At 35.5% G+C, this 16,722-nt stretch overlaps 1 protein-coding gene and 1 long non-coding RNA gene across 2 annotated transcripts in view; both read right to left on the bottom strand.

Annotated features, from left to right (window-relative positions):
- The window catches only part of LOC115447655, a 181,137-nt gene that overhangs the window by 61,884 nt on the left and 102,531 nt on the right, over positions 1-16,722 (bottom strand). The window lies entirely within an intron of this gene.
- LOC119190416 lies at positions 87-1,618 on the bottom strand. The gene is made up of 2 exons (XR_005112913.1): positions 1,044-1,618; positions 87-600 (listed from the first exon to the last, which is right to left on the bottom strand). It is a non-coding gene; the product is annotated as an uncharacterized LOC119190416 (long non-coding RNA).

Below are 16,722 nucleotides of genomic sequence, written 5' to 3'. Positions count from 1 at the left end.
ATCACGATTTTATAACAATAGAAACTGCTTCAAGCTTAGACACTGACTGTTCAGTTTCCAACACAAATAAAAGAAAACGCATACGATTAAGTAAGGTGTGCAAAATATGTAATAAAAAAAAACGCAAAAATGCAATGGCTGTAGACTCGGGTAGAACTGGATGTCGTTGCGAAGACAGTGACGAAAAAATCACTGAAAATCCATCACCTCTCAAAGCACCACATATACAAGCTCTTCCATCTCAGGCCTCTCAGGTACCTCCCAATGTAACAAATGGTATTAGAAAAGAATATTCTGCATTGGATGCTTCACCATTCATTATTCATGTTGCTAGGTCTAGTACTGGTGAGGTAACACAGGATCTCAACTTGCATCCAATATGCTTTGGCAGATTTTTATATAAAAACCAGGTGCCAAACATAGTACAAGGCAGTTTGAAACGTATCGGTCGCAACAAAATTTCGATGGCATTCTCCAGTCACTCAGCTGCAAATTCTTTTATAAAGCATCATGCCTTATTGGAAAAAGGATATGAAGCCTTTATTCCATCATTTAATGTTACCAGAATGGGGCTTGTAAGAGGTGTACCAGTGGACATGTCTGTGGAAGAAATAAAAGAAAATATTAGGGTTCCTTTAGGTTGTGGTGACATAATAAAAGTAAGACGCCTAAATTATAAAACAATAGTGGATGGCTCTGCCAGTTGGAAACCATCCCAGACTGTAGTGCTAACATTTGATGGTCAGGTCCTCCCCACAAGAGTATTTATGTGTTTCAATTCCCTCAAAGTAGAACTATACATTTATCCTTCAATTCAATGCTACAATTGTTGTCGGTATGGACATACTAAAGATACATGCAGATCTAAACCAAGGTGCTATAAATGTGGACAAGGGCATACTGGTACATCTTGTGACTGCGACCAAGATAATAGTTATTGTTGTCTTTGTGGCGGCCACCATATTGCAATCAGCAAGGATTGTCCGGAAGCAAGTAGGCAGACAAATATAAAAAAATATATGGCTCAAAATTGCGTTTCATACTCAGAAGCATCAAAGATATATCCTCCGGTGACTAAATCATATGCAGACACATTAAAGTTTACATCCTCATCTTCTTTTATACCAAACAGCCAAGATGTCAAAATTCCAGCCACTCAATCATTGTACAGTAGTAATTCTTATAAAAAAACTGTTTTTCAGAAGCCCCGTTCTCCGCCTAAATCTATACAAGGTTATGATCGTGCAGCCCACCAAGCTATTGTAGGTGATTTCAACTCTCCCAATTATGCCGATGGGTGTGCACTACCTAAAACTGGTACCCTGCCAGAACCACAATCGGTGGCTGATATTATTATAGCTTTAGTTTCATCACTGTCACAAACAATTTTACCGTCCAACGTTGCCCCTTTATTGAAAATAATAACTGACATATTTAACAATGGCTCACTTAGGCAAAGTACTACAATGGAACTGCAGAAGCGTAGTGAAGAACAAATCTGATTTAATTTATCTTATTAACAAATTTAACCCTTGTATTATAGCTCTATGTGAGACGTGGTTAAAACCGGAATTTTGTTTTAAAATTCCTGGTTATTCCGGTCTCAGGGAAGATAGAGCCGATGGGTATGGCGGTGTTGCCATACTCATCAAAAAGTCCCTTAATTTTTCCCAGTTTGACTTACCATCTCACCATAATGATTTTTGCATAATAGCATCCATTGTTAATAATATTTGTTTTGTATCTATTTATATCCCGCGTCCGTGTCCTTCTATATTTAGAGAAATAAACAATATTATTTCTATTTTACCTAAACCATTTTTAATTGTAGGAGATTTTAATTCTCATCATGAGTCATGGGGTTGTTCTACAACAAAATCTAGTGGAAGAGACCTTGTTGATATTATCGATTCTCATAATCTTTGTATTATAAACTCAGGTTCTCCTACCCGCCGTACCAACCCTGATGAAGGTCACAGTGCCATAGATTTAGCCATTAGTTCACCGAGCCTAGCTTCTTCTCTTACTTGGGAAACTCTCTCTTATTCTTATGGGAGCGATCACCTACCAATTCTGATTAGCTTTCCTCATACCGAAAAGCCTTCTGTTTTGCGGTCATCACGTTTAAAATATATATTAAAAGATGTAGATTGGAATGAATATAAAAAACGACTTGATCAAAAAATTTCAAATCTTCCTGACATAGAAAATAATAACGAAACAGTATGTTCTGTGGCTCTCGCTAAAGTAATGACGGAGGTTGCGGATGAGATATTTCCCATTAAAAGCACCAAGAACAGTAGAATTCCTTCTCCACCATGGTGGGACCGAGAGTGTACAGAAGCTGTAAAGAAAAGGAAAGAAGCCGAAAGGGCTTACTGCCAAAATATGACTTCCGATAATTTTGACTACTACATACTGATTTCTAAACAGACGAAAAACTTATTTCAAAAGAAAAAATCTGAAGGTTGGAAATCATTTTGTCATTCTATCTCCCCAGATACTCGTCCATCTATGGTTTGGCGAAATATTCGTAGATTTCGATCAGCCTTTAGTGATAATTCCGTCTGTTCACTCTCGCCCTCCCTAACAGAAGATATTTTAGATCATTTGGCTCCTCCTACTGTTCCACAACAACTTTGTCCATCCGCAGTCCTGAAAATAGACGATGACTTAAACTCCCCATTTTCACTATCAGAGCTCAAAGGTGTTTTAACTAGCGTTAAAGATTCTTCCCCGGGTGAAGATGGTATTCCCTACTCTTTTTTTTGTAATCTTAGTGACACAGCATTACTTTATTAAACATTGTTAATTCTATTATGATAACTGGTAACATACCTGCCTCATGGCGATCACTAATTGTATTGCCTATTCTGAAACCTGGTAAAATTGTGTGCCAGGCCTCATCTTATCGTCCAATAGTTTTATCCTCGGTACTGTTAAAACTCGCTGAACATATGGTTAAAAACCGATTGGAATGGTTTATCGAGAGTAACCGCCTTCTGTCAGATAGCCAATATGGATTCCGAAAAGGCAAAAGCACGATAGATAGTATTAGTATTTTTGTGTCCGATATCCGCCTAGCTTTTTCTGAGAGCAAATCAGTGGTTGCCACATTTTTAGATATCAATTCAGCATACGACAATGTCGTTCCCTCCATTCTAAGCAAAAAAATGCATGATCTTAACATCCCCGGTATACTATCTAATTTTATTACAAATTTAATAAGAGAACGATATATTCATATTTGTCCAGATGATGCTACCAAATTATCTAGAACCGTATGTAGGGGTCTACCCCAGGGGTCAGTGCTAAGTCCCTTACTATACAATATTTACACATATGACCTGGAATCAGCTTTAAATAGTTCCGTAAAAATCCTACAATATGCAGATGACCTCCTTCTTTATACATCAGAAAAATTACTTCTAATTCTTGTTCCTCTATGTCATCAGCTATGAGATATTTAGAGTCCTGGATGACTCTAAATGGATTAGATCTTTCACCCTCTAAAAGCTGTTTAGTTTTGTTTACCAGAAAACGTGTATTTCCTTTAATTGAAGTAAAATATAAAAATGTTATGATTCCGGTAAAGACCGAAGTGAAATTTCTTGGTGTTTTATTAGACTCAAAACTTACGGGTTCGCAACATAGTGATTATTTAGTAGCTAAATGTGAACGGAACTTGAATATTTTACGTTGTCTTTCAGGTGTTTGGTGGGGGGCGCACCCATTTTCTTTACGGCTCATATATAATGCATTAATTAGAAGTCTTTTAGACTATGGTACATTTATCTTGGAACCGGCTAATTCAGCAGCGTTTAAAAAACTTGACTTAATTCAGAACAAAGCTCTTAGAATAATTGCTGGTGCGATGAAATCCCAGTCCAATTAACGCCCTGGAAGTTGAGTGTGTAGAACCTCCTCTTAAATTGCGAAGACAGTACTTGTCAGACAGATTTTTGTTTAAAGCTTTGCAATTTTCTAATCACGCTCTTTTTCAAAATCTTCAATCTCTTTCTCAATATATTGCAACGTCTTCATCGTGTAGAGAAAAATCACTTCCTTGTTTGGTTATAAGTTTTCGTAAATTTATAAGTTTTCAGGCGCCTACTTATAGATCAGTTTCTCTCCCAATTTTTATGGTTAGGTTTAAATCACTTCTGCTTTCGCCGGTGATATGTTATTCATTAGGCGTTGATAGAGACCACCCTAACACTAATACCCAGTTTAATGAATTAGTAAGCATTAAATGGCCTGATTTTCACCACTTATTCACTGACGCATCAAAACACTCCTTGTCAGATTATACTGGCGTGGGCGTTTACCATACTCAATATAACATTACACAAAAATAAAGCTTCCTCCAGAAACTTCAGTCTTTACAGGGAATGTTATGGAATATATAAAGCGTTAGAATTTATTCTTATTGCTAGACTTAGTAAAACTGTTATTTTTTCAGATTCATATAGTGCCCTTCAGGCCGTTGAAAAATTTCCTTTTAAATCAAAATCCCACTCAATTGTGATATTGAATATAAGAGAAAAGCTCGTAGAATGTCTTTCCAAAAACTTAATGGTAGTTTTATGTTGGGTCCCTGGTCACGCTAATATAAAAGGAAATGTTAAAGCGGACCGTTTGGCTAATGAGGCGATAACAAGTGGTGATGTATATCCCTATATAAATTATTGCACCGATCTGGCTGCACTTCCAAGTACTTTTCTCAGGGAATCCTGGGAAAAGTGCTGGGAAGAAAGCAGTCAGATAAAAGGCAAATTATATTCGAAAGTCCAATTGGGTATACCGGAGAAGCCATGGTTTTGCAAATTGAAACTTAGCAAGCGATCAACAAGTATATTAATGAGAATGCGCTTGGGTCATGTGTGTTCGCCAGCTCACCTTGCTAGACTTGGTATTAATGCTAGTAGAGCTTGTGAATGCGGTGAAGAAGAGGGTGACCTCAATCACATCTTCTTCGCTTGTCCACTTTTTGACAATGCTAATTTTATAAGTCAACTCACTTCCTTTGGTGTTCCTTTTCCTTGTTGTATTTCTTCCCTCCTTTTATTTAATGTAAATATTTATAAAGCTATTTCCTCATTTATTGTACATAATAATATTAAAATATAGTTTGTATATACCTAATATATTATATTTACGTATATTATCATTATTTACTTAGTAGATATTAATATATTTTCCCTTAACCAACTTTCCTGACTTAATCCAAATTCCGAAACCTATTTTCTTTCTGTAATATTATGTTTCCCTAGCTTTATTGACATTGGCGTAGCACAGCAACTCAGTGCTTGTAGCAATATAATAGAAAAAAAAAAAATAAATAAAAGTCATTTCATGTATGATGTACAATATAGTTTTTTTTCTTTTGATATAAGACGAAAGAATTGTTTTATATTTTGAAAATAAAGATTCCTACAATTGGGGGCACGTCCGGGATTGACCTAATAATAATGACTACCGAAAAAGATGTTGCGGCAACGAGCATTTCAACGTGGACGCCGGCCATGATGGCGATGGACGCGGCCTATGGAATAACAAAATTTAGCGGCGAAGATCGAACGTACACTTCCTCTAAATGGGCGGCCGACATTGAAGACAACGCGGAGGTTTTTGGATGGAACGCCCATCAGAAATTAATTATTGCTCGCCGATCACTTATTGGAACTGCCGAGTTATGGCTTCGGTCCGAGAAGGTGTTTAAAAGTTACGAAGATTTAAAAAATGCTCTTCTCAAGGAATTCCCAGACTCTCTGAATTCAAAGAAATGCACGAGATGATGGCGAGTCGTCGAAAAGGAAAGACGAAACATTTTATCAATACATGCTCGCCATGAAAGAGTTAGGCAAGAGAGCAAAATTTCCAGATTACGTCGCCATACAATACATTATAGACGGCATATCTGACTACGAGAGCAATAAGGCGATATTGTACGGCATCACAACGTATGCCGCGTTAAAAAGAAAAAACTCGCAATTTATGAGACGATGAAATCAAAAATGAATAAAGCCAATATGGGCAGAAGGAGTGGTGTTGGTACGAGCAAAGAGGTCGTTTCCAATAAGCAAAAACGCGGCAGCACCCGATCCGAAGAAGTCAGTGACAGGTCGTATATTATGTTATAAGTGTGGTGATAAGAATCACATGTCTAATCAGTGTCCAAACGGCGTAAAATGTTTTAAGTGTAATAAGTTCGGGCATACGAGTAAAGAGTGTACTAATAAAGTTGACGGAGCATCGAAACCGTTTACCAAAAACATTTGCGCAACGGGACATTCAATGTATGTGACCGACGACGTTGACAGCAGCGACATCGTAAGAGCTACAACCGAACCGGACGGACCGGATCGATCAAACGTTTTAAATATCAACGATGTTATGAAAACAAAAATCAGTAAAATTAGTCAAACTGTGCGGTGAGATAGTCAATACGTTAATAGATACTGGTTGTGATTATAATTTAATAACTTGTGAATTGTTTTTCGAATTAAACAATGTCTCGTACATCAAAGACAAAGTTATGCTAACTGGGTTAGGGTCAGCAAAAGTGTGCACACTGGGTAAGTTCACCACTTCTATTGAAGTAGATAACCATAGCTTTGAAACTTGTTTATACATTGTTCCATCAGGTGTTATTCCCTATAAATTAATATTAGGTCAAGCTTTTTTGCTAAATGCAACCATTTTATTGGATAGGGGTGCAGTCAGACTCATGCCACATAATGATTACAATCTGTGTATGTTAGGTTTTGCCTACAGTTTCTGAAGAACCTATCTCGCAGAACCCAGTGGTTCAGGAGCTTGTTAACAACTACAAACCAAATAAAGTTAAGGAGGCACCCATTGAATTAAAGATTATCATGAAAGATGATATCCCAGTTTCTCAGCGTCCTAGAAGATTAGCTATTAAAGAGGAAGAAGTTGTTAAGCAACAAATTGAGGAGTGGTTAGAAAAAGGAATAATTAGGCCCAGTTATTCTGAGTATGCCAGCCCCTAGTCCTAGTTAGAAAGAAAGATGGTAGCTATAGAGTTTGTGTAGATTTTAGAAAAATAAACCAAAAGATGGTCAAGGATGAATTCCCATTGCCTATTATAGATGACCACATAGATAAACTTAGCAAGTCTAGAATATATAGTACGCTTGATTTAAAAATGGGTTTTCCACTTACCAGTAGATAAGGACTCGGTGAAATATACTGCATTTGTAACCAGTAGTCCAGAAGGACAATACGAGTTTTTAAGAGCACCTTTCGGTTTGTCAATCTGTCCTAAGTACTTTAGTAGGTTCATTAACATAATTTTTAGAGATTTGATTCATGACGGGATAGTTTTAATCTTTATTGACGATATTGTGATTTTTAGCTCAGGGATGAAAGAAGCTCTTGAACATCTCAAATTAGTGTTAAAAGTAGCTTCTGAGTATGGGTTAGAGATAAATTGGAAAAAATGTCAGTTATTACAAAACAAGATAGAATATTTAGGCCACATCATTGAAAATGGTACTATTAAACCATCACCGAGCAAGACTGAGGCTATTTTCAATTTCCCTGAACCAAAGACAACCAAACAGGTTCATAGTTTTGTGGGACTGACTTCATATTTTCGTAAGTATATTGAGAATTATGCAGTAATAGCTAGACCATTAACAGAATTACTTAAAAAAGATAAATTATTTTATTTCGGAGAAGATGAAAGAAGAGCTTTTGAAATTTTAAAAGTAAACTCTGCGGTGAACCTGTATTAAAGATATTCGAAGTTGGTTTAGACATAGAACTGCATACTGATGCCTCAAAGCATGGATTGGGAGCGATTCTCATGCAAAAAGATAGCAAAGATGGAAAGCTGCATCCCATTCATTACATGAGTAAGAAAACTAGTGCCACTGAACAAAAGTATCACAGTTATGAGCTGGAAGCGTTGGCAGTAGTAGAAGGTGTAAAGAAATTTAGGAAGTATTTGTTCGGAAATCATTTTAAAATAGTGACTGACTGTTCAGCATTTCAGAAGACATTGTATAAAAATGAAATTTCAACAAAGGTGGCTAGATGGGTCTTATTTCTTCAAGATTTTGATTATGAAATAGTACATCGAGCGGGATTGAAAATGCTACATGCAGATTCACTCAGTAGAAACCCTCATGTTTACCTTATCCGATCAGAGTTGCACTCCAGAATATGTAAAGCTCAAAAGGAAGATGAAAGTATAAGTGCAATAAGAGAAGTATTAAAGAGATAGAATCTATAGACTTTTACATTGCAAATGATTTACTTTATAAAGGAGCTGAGAAGAAGTTAGTTATACCTGAAATTATGGAAACAGAAATTATTAGGAGAGTTCATGAGGGTGGGACATTTTTGGGAAGAAAAAAGTCAATTGACATTATAGAAAAAGATTATTACATAAAAGACTTAACCAAGAAAGTAGATAAAATTATTTTAGGATGTGTTCCATGCAACTTGGCCAGTAGAAAGGAGGGAAAACAAGAAGGGTTCCTTAACCCTATAGAAAGGAGACCTTCCTCTGGCGGTGTTGCACTGATCATCTCGGCCCATTGGATATTACCAAGAAGTTATATAATTACATCTTGACCGTTGTTGATGCCTACACCAAATTTGTTTGGATTTATCCTACAAAGACTAACTGCCAAGGAGACAGTAGAGAAGTTAAGATTGCACCAGAAAGACTATGGAAATCCAGTTCAGATTATTACGGATAAAGGCACAGCCTTTACGGGGAAGGAATTCAAAGAGTATTATGAAGAAGAAGGCATCAAACATCACACTGTCACTACAGGAATTCCGAGGGGCAATGGTCAGGTGGAACGTATACACCGTGTGATCATTTCAGTACTGACCAAAATGTGTGTAAAAGAACCCACACAGTGGTACAAATGTGTTAGTCAGCTGCAAAGAGCTATAAATAGTACTTATCATCGGTCAATTAATACCTCACCTTTTTACTTATTCATTGGTACAAAGATGAGACAGAAGGAGGATATTCAGATTTTAGAATTAATTGAAGAGGAATGCAGACAAGATTATATAGAAAAACGTCATGATTTAAGACAAGAAGCTAAAGCACAGATACTAAAAGTACAAGAAGAAAATAGGAAGTCATTCAATAAAAAGAGAAAAGAAGAACAATTGTATAAGGAAGGAGATATAGTTGCTATACGTAGAACTCAATTTGGAAATGCGTTAAAGCTGAAACCCAAATTTTTAGGACCCTACAAGGTTGTGAAAGAAGCCGGTAAAGGAAGGTATCATGTGGAAAAGGTGGACCTGAATGTGGAGGGACCACTTAAAACATCAACAGTTGCGGATTTTATGAAAATGTGGCCATGAGTTTGTTTTGTACTTTTTGTCAGTCTGGTAGTTCATTTCATTTTAATCAATAAATAGTCTAGGTATGAGGATGTGTGACCTATATCAAAGTGTCTCAGAGGTATGGTTTGTCTTTTGATGTGCCAGGATATTTTATATTAACCTAAGAAAAAATATTCTGATAAATAGTTTAAGATTAACTTAGTTTGAGATTATCTATAAAATTCCAAAAGAAGTATAACTGTGTGTATTAATTTAACAATTTACTTTGTGTGAATACTGCATTAATGTTGTAGTTTAATAAAATTTTACTTATTTTGTAGTTCAGTATTAAAATCTGATGTCACGGTTGTAAAGTTGAAATAGCTTTGTAATATAAAGTTTAAATATGTTTTAGACAATTAGAAAACGGTGATGTTGTAACTCAGTAATTTAGATTTTAAGTACAATTTCTAACTGTTTTGTCTATTACTTATAGATTTAAAATCTAAGAGCAAGTTGTTATTATATGTTAAGTTTGTTAAATGTAACATTCTAGATGTCAAGTATTATTGTCTTGGCATCCCAATCAACTGTAGTACATAATTCATCATCATAGTAGACTTAAATTATAATGTTGATTTGATTTCTTAGTGAAGTGTTATTCTTGATTTCTTAGCATTGTTTTTCATATTTGTGAAGTAGTTCAGTTACATTTAGCGTAGTCTGGGGACAGACTACAAGTCAGTATGGCCGAGTTATGGGCCATATCCTTAATAGAAAAAAAAAAAAAAAAAAAAAAAAAAGATTGATTGTTATCTATGGTAGTATTCTCTTGGGTAGAAATAAAAGTCATTTCATGTATGATGTACAATATAGTTTTTTTTCTTTTGATATAAGACGAAAGAATTGTTTTATATTTTGAAAATAAAGATTCCTACATATATTACCATGTTTTATTTAAACTATTGGCGGATAATACGCCAAATAACTTGGCGACTTATGCTGATGACTATGAATTATGACTAACGAATAAGATGTTTACACACCGGTGTTTGAGACTATTCGTCTGTAGTCGGCAAGTATCTAAATCAATATTTGTTTCCATTATCGTTTTCAAATGATAAAAAAATTGCTACTACAATAAGGTTTGTATAGGGACTACGCGAAATGCAAAATTCGAAGCAAAAAAAAATTATCGGTTTATACGAAAAAAGGTTTTTCACCGTTTCTATTAATGTCAGCCTTAAGATAAAAAAGTATAAAAATATTTTCTGGTCACATAGGAAACCTCTTGTAGGAAGCCTTTGCCTCGGTGATGTAGTATTACAGTACGACTGCAGTGCTGAGGACTCGGGTTCGTTCCCTAAGACGGGTAAGGTTAAATTGTATTTTACTACAGAGTATCAGCCAATAGTCTGAAATTTGTACCCGATACGGCGATAGGCTCACCCCTTATCATATCATGAGGCGGAATACAAACGGCGGAAAATAGGTGTACTAGTTACACTTCTGCCTACTGCTTCGGTGATAAAAGGCGAGAGTATGTATATAGGAAGGTATACGTGGAAGCTTCCATGTAAAAGGATTAAGAAAAGTTGTTATTTAAGTTAGTAAACGAACCGGGCTTTTCACGCGGGTCGAACCGCGGGCAAGAAACTGTTCAATATGTTGATGAGACACAACACAACATGGTGAGTAAATGGTAACTTGAGAGTTTATACATCGTCTTAGGAGCGTAATGTGGATTATGGCTGGATCGTATAGAAAATTAAAAGCAAATTTATTTATGTTCGCTCTTAAGAGGGGTTTACGTATTAGTCTTCAGTTATTTACTAAAAATTGGACTAAGGCTAGCGTTTAAATTTCCTCAATGGTTTTAATAATATTTTGCTTACGACGTAGAACTAACGTTTGCGAATATAGACAACTTTAGACAATATAGAACAGCGCCTTTATAAATAAAAACGTTCAGCCATCTAAATTTTTACATCTTTAAGAACATTTGAATATCGATTCGAATTTAAAATTTCGTTGCATACAACAAATACAAGTCAATAAGAAAACTCGACTAAGCCTTAAATAGTGTTACTTGATAACATTTAAACATCGAAATAAAATTACTTTTCGTATTATACTGTGGTTTATTTAGAGATATTTTAATAAAAGAAAATAGATTAACATATCAGTTAGTAATTGAAAACAATGTCAACGCTAAACCACGGTTCCAAAGGAATTGCAGGTTGCAGAACTGACCGTACCAACCTGGACGGCAAACTTACTTTACGCAATTCGAGTCGGTTCTTTTATGTTTTAAACCAAACCACAGGATACTCAGAGGATGTGTGTCCTCTGATCTTGAAGTAGAAGAGTAAGCGCTTTTATTTTCATTTAGAATTAGATGGATATCCCGAGCATTCTAAATTTAATTTTATTGTTACTTCGACAATATGATTTTAAAATGTGTGATACATTTTAATGTTAAATATTGATTTGTTGTAAATGTTTTTTCCATTTTCAAAATATTTGTTATATTTTTTTCGTGTGTGTTTGTGTAACAAGACGGTGTCTGCGCGGAGCGTTATTTGAAGATTTTGTTACGTTCTAGTTATGAGTTATGATAATTTCTATTAGTTAGCTATAATAATTTTACTGAATATATGAACAGTAATTACTAATAAACACATTATATAAAACAAAAAAAAAAAAAATACCTGCCCTAAACTATAGTATTCAATGTGCATTATACTATGTAAAAGCCACAAGTTTTTAATATTTACCTGATCTAAAATATCGCCAGGTAGATCCTGAAGGAACGGGATAGATCGAGATTTTAAGTAGACGATCTACGCCAAGCTGTGCGGGTGGATCTATCCATCATGCTGTGAGAAACGACAGGTCATAAAGAACTTTAGAACCTAACATGTTCCATGTATAATGTATTTCACTCCCGTGTCTCTACGAAGGTATATTTAGTATATTCACAATTTCAGTCATTCAAAAGAAAATGAATTTATCCCCATACCTGCAGGCTACTATTCCAGTTCAATGCCAGTGTTTGTCGAGTGGAAAATCTTGTAAGTAATGCTTACCCTTACAAATAAATTGAACCTCACCATTTTCACAAAACCAAAGCACCTTATTAATTCATATGAACATTATCATCACGATAATAAATATTATAAAGATTCCAAATATAAAATATGCGTTAAATTTTATGTGCTAAATCAAATCCTCAGTTAATTAATGTTATAAATATGGAATGAACTACATAAATAAAAAAAAAACACTTAGTCCATAATTAGCTCTATTCTATCCCACATAAATATGACTATACAAACACACTTGAACACGAGTGCTGCTCTACATGTTTTATTACTGCAAAGAACAATCAACGTGGGGAACTCTGTTATTAATTTTTAAATACTGAGCAGAATACTATATCTGCGCCATTATAAATTTAATCCTTTACGCGGTTAGAAACAATTAATCTCAATTTAAATGATTTACCACAGGTTTTCATCACCTAGACATATCAGGCGGGGAGCGTATGGGTGTTCCTGACATAAAGAACCCGCAGTGGAAAAAAAATCCAGTGACATGACATGCGGTTTTCCTCAACCTAACTTCAAGCGAAAACTTGAATTCACCAGCAGATGGTAGATAGTAGGGTTACCCGTAATGTGATCGCATTCGAACGCTTATCCTTTAGCACACATTGATAAAGTTTTAGCGCTTTTGAATGGCAATGGCTGACATTATCGTAAAAGTCGAAACTTTGTGTTGAAATAGCTCCGTCGAAACATAAGGGGTGCGAGTACGATTGCCAAAGTTTATAATATACTAGGATGTATGCTGCTATTGTTTCTATAATATGTCATAAAAATGTCGCTGCGGTGTTAACTGTCTGCGGAGAAGTTTTGGACTGCTCAAGTTGTCGCGTTACGCTTGTAGGTACACAAATTAAGGAACAAATTCTTTAATCCTAGAAGCCTCGGAGCGGCGGGACGCCGGAGGGGTGCCTGAGGGGCGCCGGAGGGACGCAGGCGGGGCGCTGCGGGTCTTCCCGGCTATCGTGTTACATCGGGATCAGGATTCACTTCGACAACTTCAATTGCCTTGATAGCCATAGATTAAACAATAATAATTATTGAAGGCGTCATATATACACATGTATATTGATCACTTTCTGCGAAAATAGGACAGGGATGTATATTAAATGGATTTCATATTTGATGAAACAATTCCGCATGACAGATAGAAGTACACTTACAAAAAATCTGTTAGGTAAGTATAGCAATGTACCTAAGTGTTATAAAATTATTAAAACTACGGCCATGGAAAGTTCATATAATATTTAAACAAAATGCTTCTCCGATTATTAACAATTCCACGTATGCTCATAATTTTAAAACAATAAACACAGTCGAACGCATTTAACAATAGCAATTCTACAAACTTTTATAGCATACATATATAGTATCCCACCTCTATCCCATAAAATATAATATAATATTAATAAAAATATTTAATAATAACCTGAATAAAATATAATTTAATCATGCTAAAGTTAATTAGTATTTATAATGTGCTACTAAAAAAAGAAGGCAATGTTTTCGTCCTCTAACAAATCTCATCCGCCATACCGAAAATTATAACAATTTATCCCTTCAACGACTTAGACGTGCCATTAGCGCTGTAAGCAAATTTCTAAAGTAACTACTATTACGTGAGACTTTTAAAAGAGAGCGATAGAAACGAGTGAACATTCTAGTTTAGATAATTGCTAGCATTTCACCGGACGCTGATTTCACCTTTGACGTGCAACTATCAGTCACCTCCTGCAAAATCAACCTCTCCCGTACACCGGTCGCGGTCGAAAGCAGCCTTTGAGCGAACACAAACCTAACCAAAACGATCGTCACTCTCCAGTAAATCGATCAATAAAAATCTGATAACATCTTGTACAAAACTAAAAGCCATTATTATGAATTGTAAAAGTATAAATTAAAGTAAATGTGATAAGAATTGCCATAGGAAAAACATCACTCAAGTAATAGTTATAAGAGTTGCCACTACACCGTCACAATTTTGACAAAAGCACGAGTATATAACTAGTACTATATGCAAATATTCTGGCCGTAAAATGTAGATGATTCAACATTTATTATATAAATGGCATTAATGAGAGGCATTCCGTTCGACATAACTGAACACGCCTAGGCGATATGCCAAGCTTATCAATGCCAACTTGAATTATAGAACTTTAGAACATTCAAGATGTCTGTTTTGAACTTCATGTGAGATATTCAGATATTTATGCGAGTTATGTGACGTACAAACGTGGCATAAGTTAGAAATAAAAATAAAAAATAAGGAGAACTATAATAAAAAAAGAATAATTAGGTAATATATTCAGTCAGTCTATTCTGTTTACAGGGGTGAATTCGATTATTTGCGACTACAGGCGTTTTGATTGAGGAACAGATTTAAAAGCTTTATTATTATGAGTTAATGAAATTTCCTAATTACCTTGACAACTAAGAATAACGTTTAATGGTGAAGGACAACATCATGAAGAAATCTGCCTGCTTGAGAAGTACTTTATAAGAATAGTGAAGTCTGCCAATCTGTACTAGGCCAGCATGGCGGACTAAAGTTGGATCCCTTTCAGTAGAGCAGGCCCGTGCCCAGCAGTGGGATAGTATATTAATACAGGGCCGATATAATTATTAAGTATATTATTATTATTTAACGACTATGCATTTAATTTTGTTAAAATTAATAATAATTGGGGCTCGTTTTACAAGTTTCAAGTAAATTTTATTTATTAGTTATCGTATTAAGAAACTAATGCACATAGTACTCATTTTATTACCATCATTTTATTATATATATTTGGGAGCATAGATTAAAGTGTGACTTTTGCAAATGTAAAGGTCGACCACTACATCGACCTGTACATTTATTTGATGATCAGCATTGATTCAGAAGTTGTTAAACAGGGGGTAAGACAATAGTTATCCCCTCTCCCTACCCCCAACCCTTTATTTCCCCATACTATTTCGAAGTAACTGGTAGTGAAGAAATAAGTAATAATAAATATTACTCTGAAAAGTCAATAGTTTTCGGGCTATTAGGAGCGCCGGGCAAGATCAGTGATCTTAAATTACTTTGTAATAAAATTCTAGATATACCTATTATAGATTCTTCTTGTAAAAACGTGTAACATTTATTAACAGGCGAGCTACTGGCACGTCCCATGGTTTCAGATATAAAACAAAACTATTTACGACACGTGCTGTGCGATAAATTAATTAAGCAAACCAATTTTAGCTCTACCGCAGTACTTTCAAGACATTAAACATAGGAGGAACATTAAAACATAACGCATAAAACTGAACATTTACAATGAAGTAACAAATTCCCGTTGATTGTTTGCGCTTATGCAACAATGGCAACAAAACTCGTACAGGCGGAGAGGCATTAAGCGGTTCTCACGTGGTCTAATTAAGTGTTACACTTAGAGTATACCCGCTGTGCGAGGGTGCCACTCAATTATTCGCAACTTGATGCGGGATCACGAACGAACGGCGCTGTATGCCGCGCCGCCCGCCGCCGCGTCCTCGCAAATCCGACCGACGCATAGTAAAATTTCAAACCGCAATTATGTGGGATGCGCGACACTTGGATGGATTATGTGAAATTAAGCGTCGAGCGGTAACTAAGTGGCCATAATTCACTTCGTGCTTAGACAACACCGAAGATTACTCAACACGACGCTCTAATATCTGCCTTACGTATATTTACTTATAGCTGCTCAAATCTTTAAATACAACTTGTCAGCATTTTAGATTTTGCAAATCGATATCTGGCATTTATTATAGTATTCTAGTTAATACTGCAATAATGTGGAATAGGTCTAGGACCTTGCTAATTCTGTTAGATATAACCCCTTTTTCAATTGGCATCTTAACTTCCATCAAATATATTCTATGCAGACAATGTGAGACTAGCTGTATGTCACAATGGATTTAACCTTAGGGAACGATTTTCCAAAAACCTATTCTTAAATCTCACTTGAATAATATTTTAAGATATACGATTGCAAATTTCATCCATCCAAAGCCACCAATAGAGTTGGTTTACCACCACGAAATTATGCACGTATTGCACCACGAAAAAAGAGGTAACGGGTCGTACGCGTATGTAGGATTAATAACACCACTGATAATTAACACAATAAAACTGATTATAACATAATATATAATAATAACATCTGCCCTATAATATATATACATTGCTACTGTCCCACTACTGGGCCTCCTGTACTATAGAGAGGGATTCGACCTTAATCCACCATGCAGGGCTAGTGCGGATTGGTTGACTTCACATACCCTT

The sequence above is a fragment of the Manduca sexta genome, chromosome 24 (genome assembly GCF_014839805.1).
Source record: "Manduca sexta isolate Smith_Timp_Sample1 chromosome 24, JHU_Msex_v1.0, whole genome shotgun sequence".
Taxonomy (NCBI): Eukaryota; Metazoa; Arthropoda; class Insecta; order Lepidoptera; family Sphingidae; genus Manduca; species Manduca sexta.
This window is presented reverse-complemented; position numbering and strand designations above follow the sequence as displayed.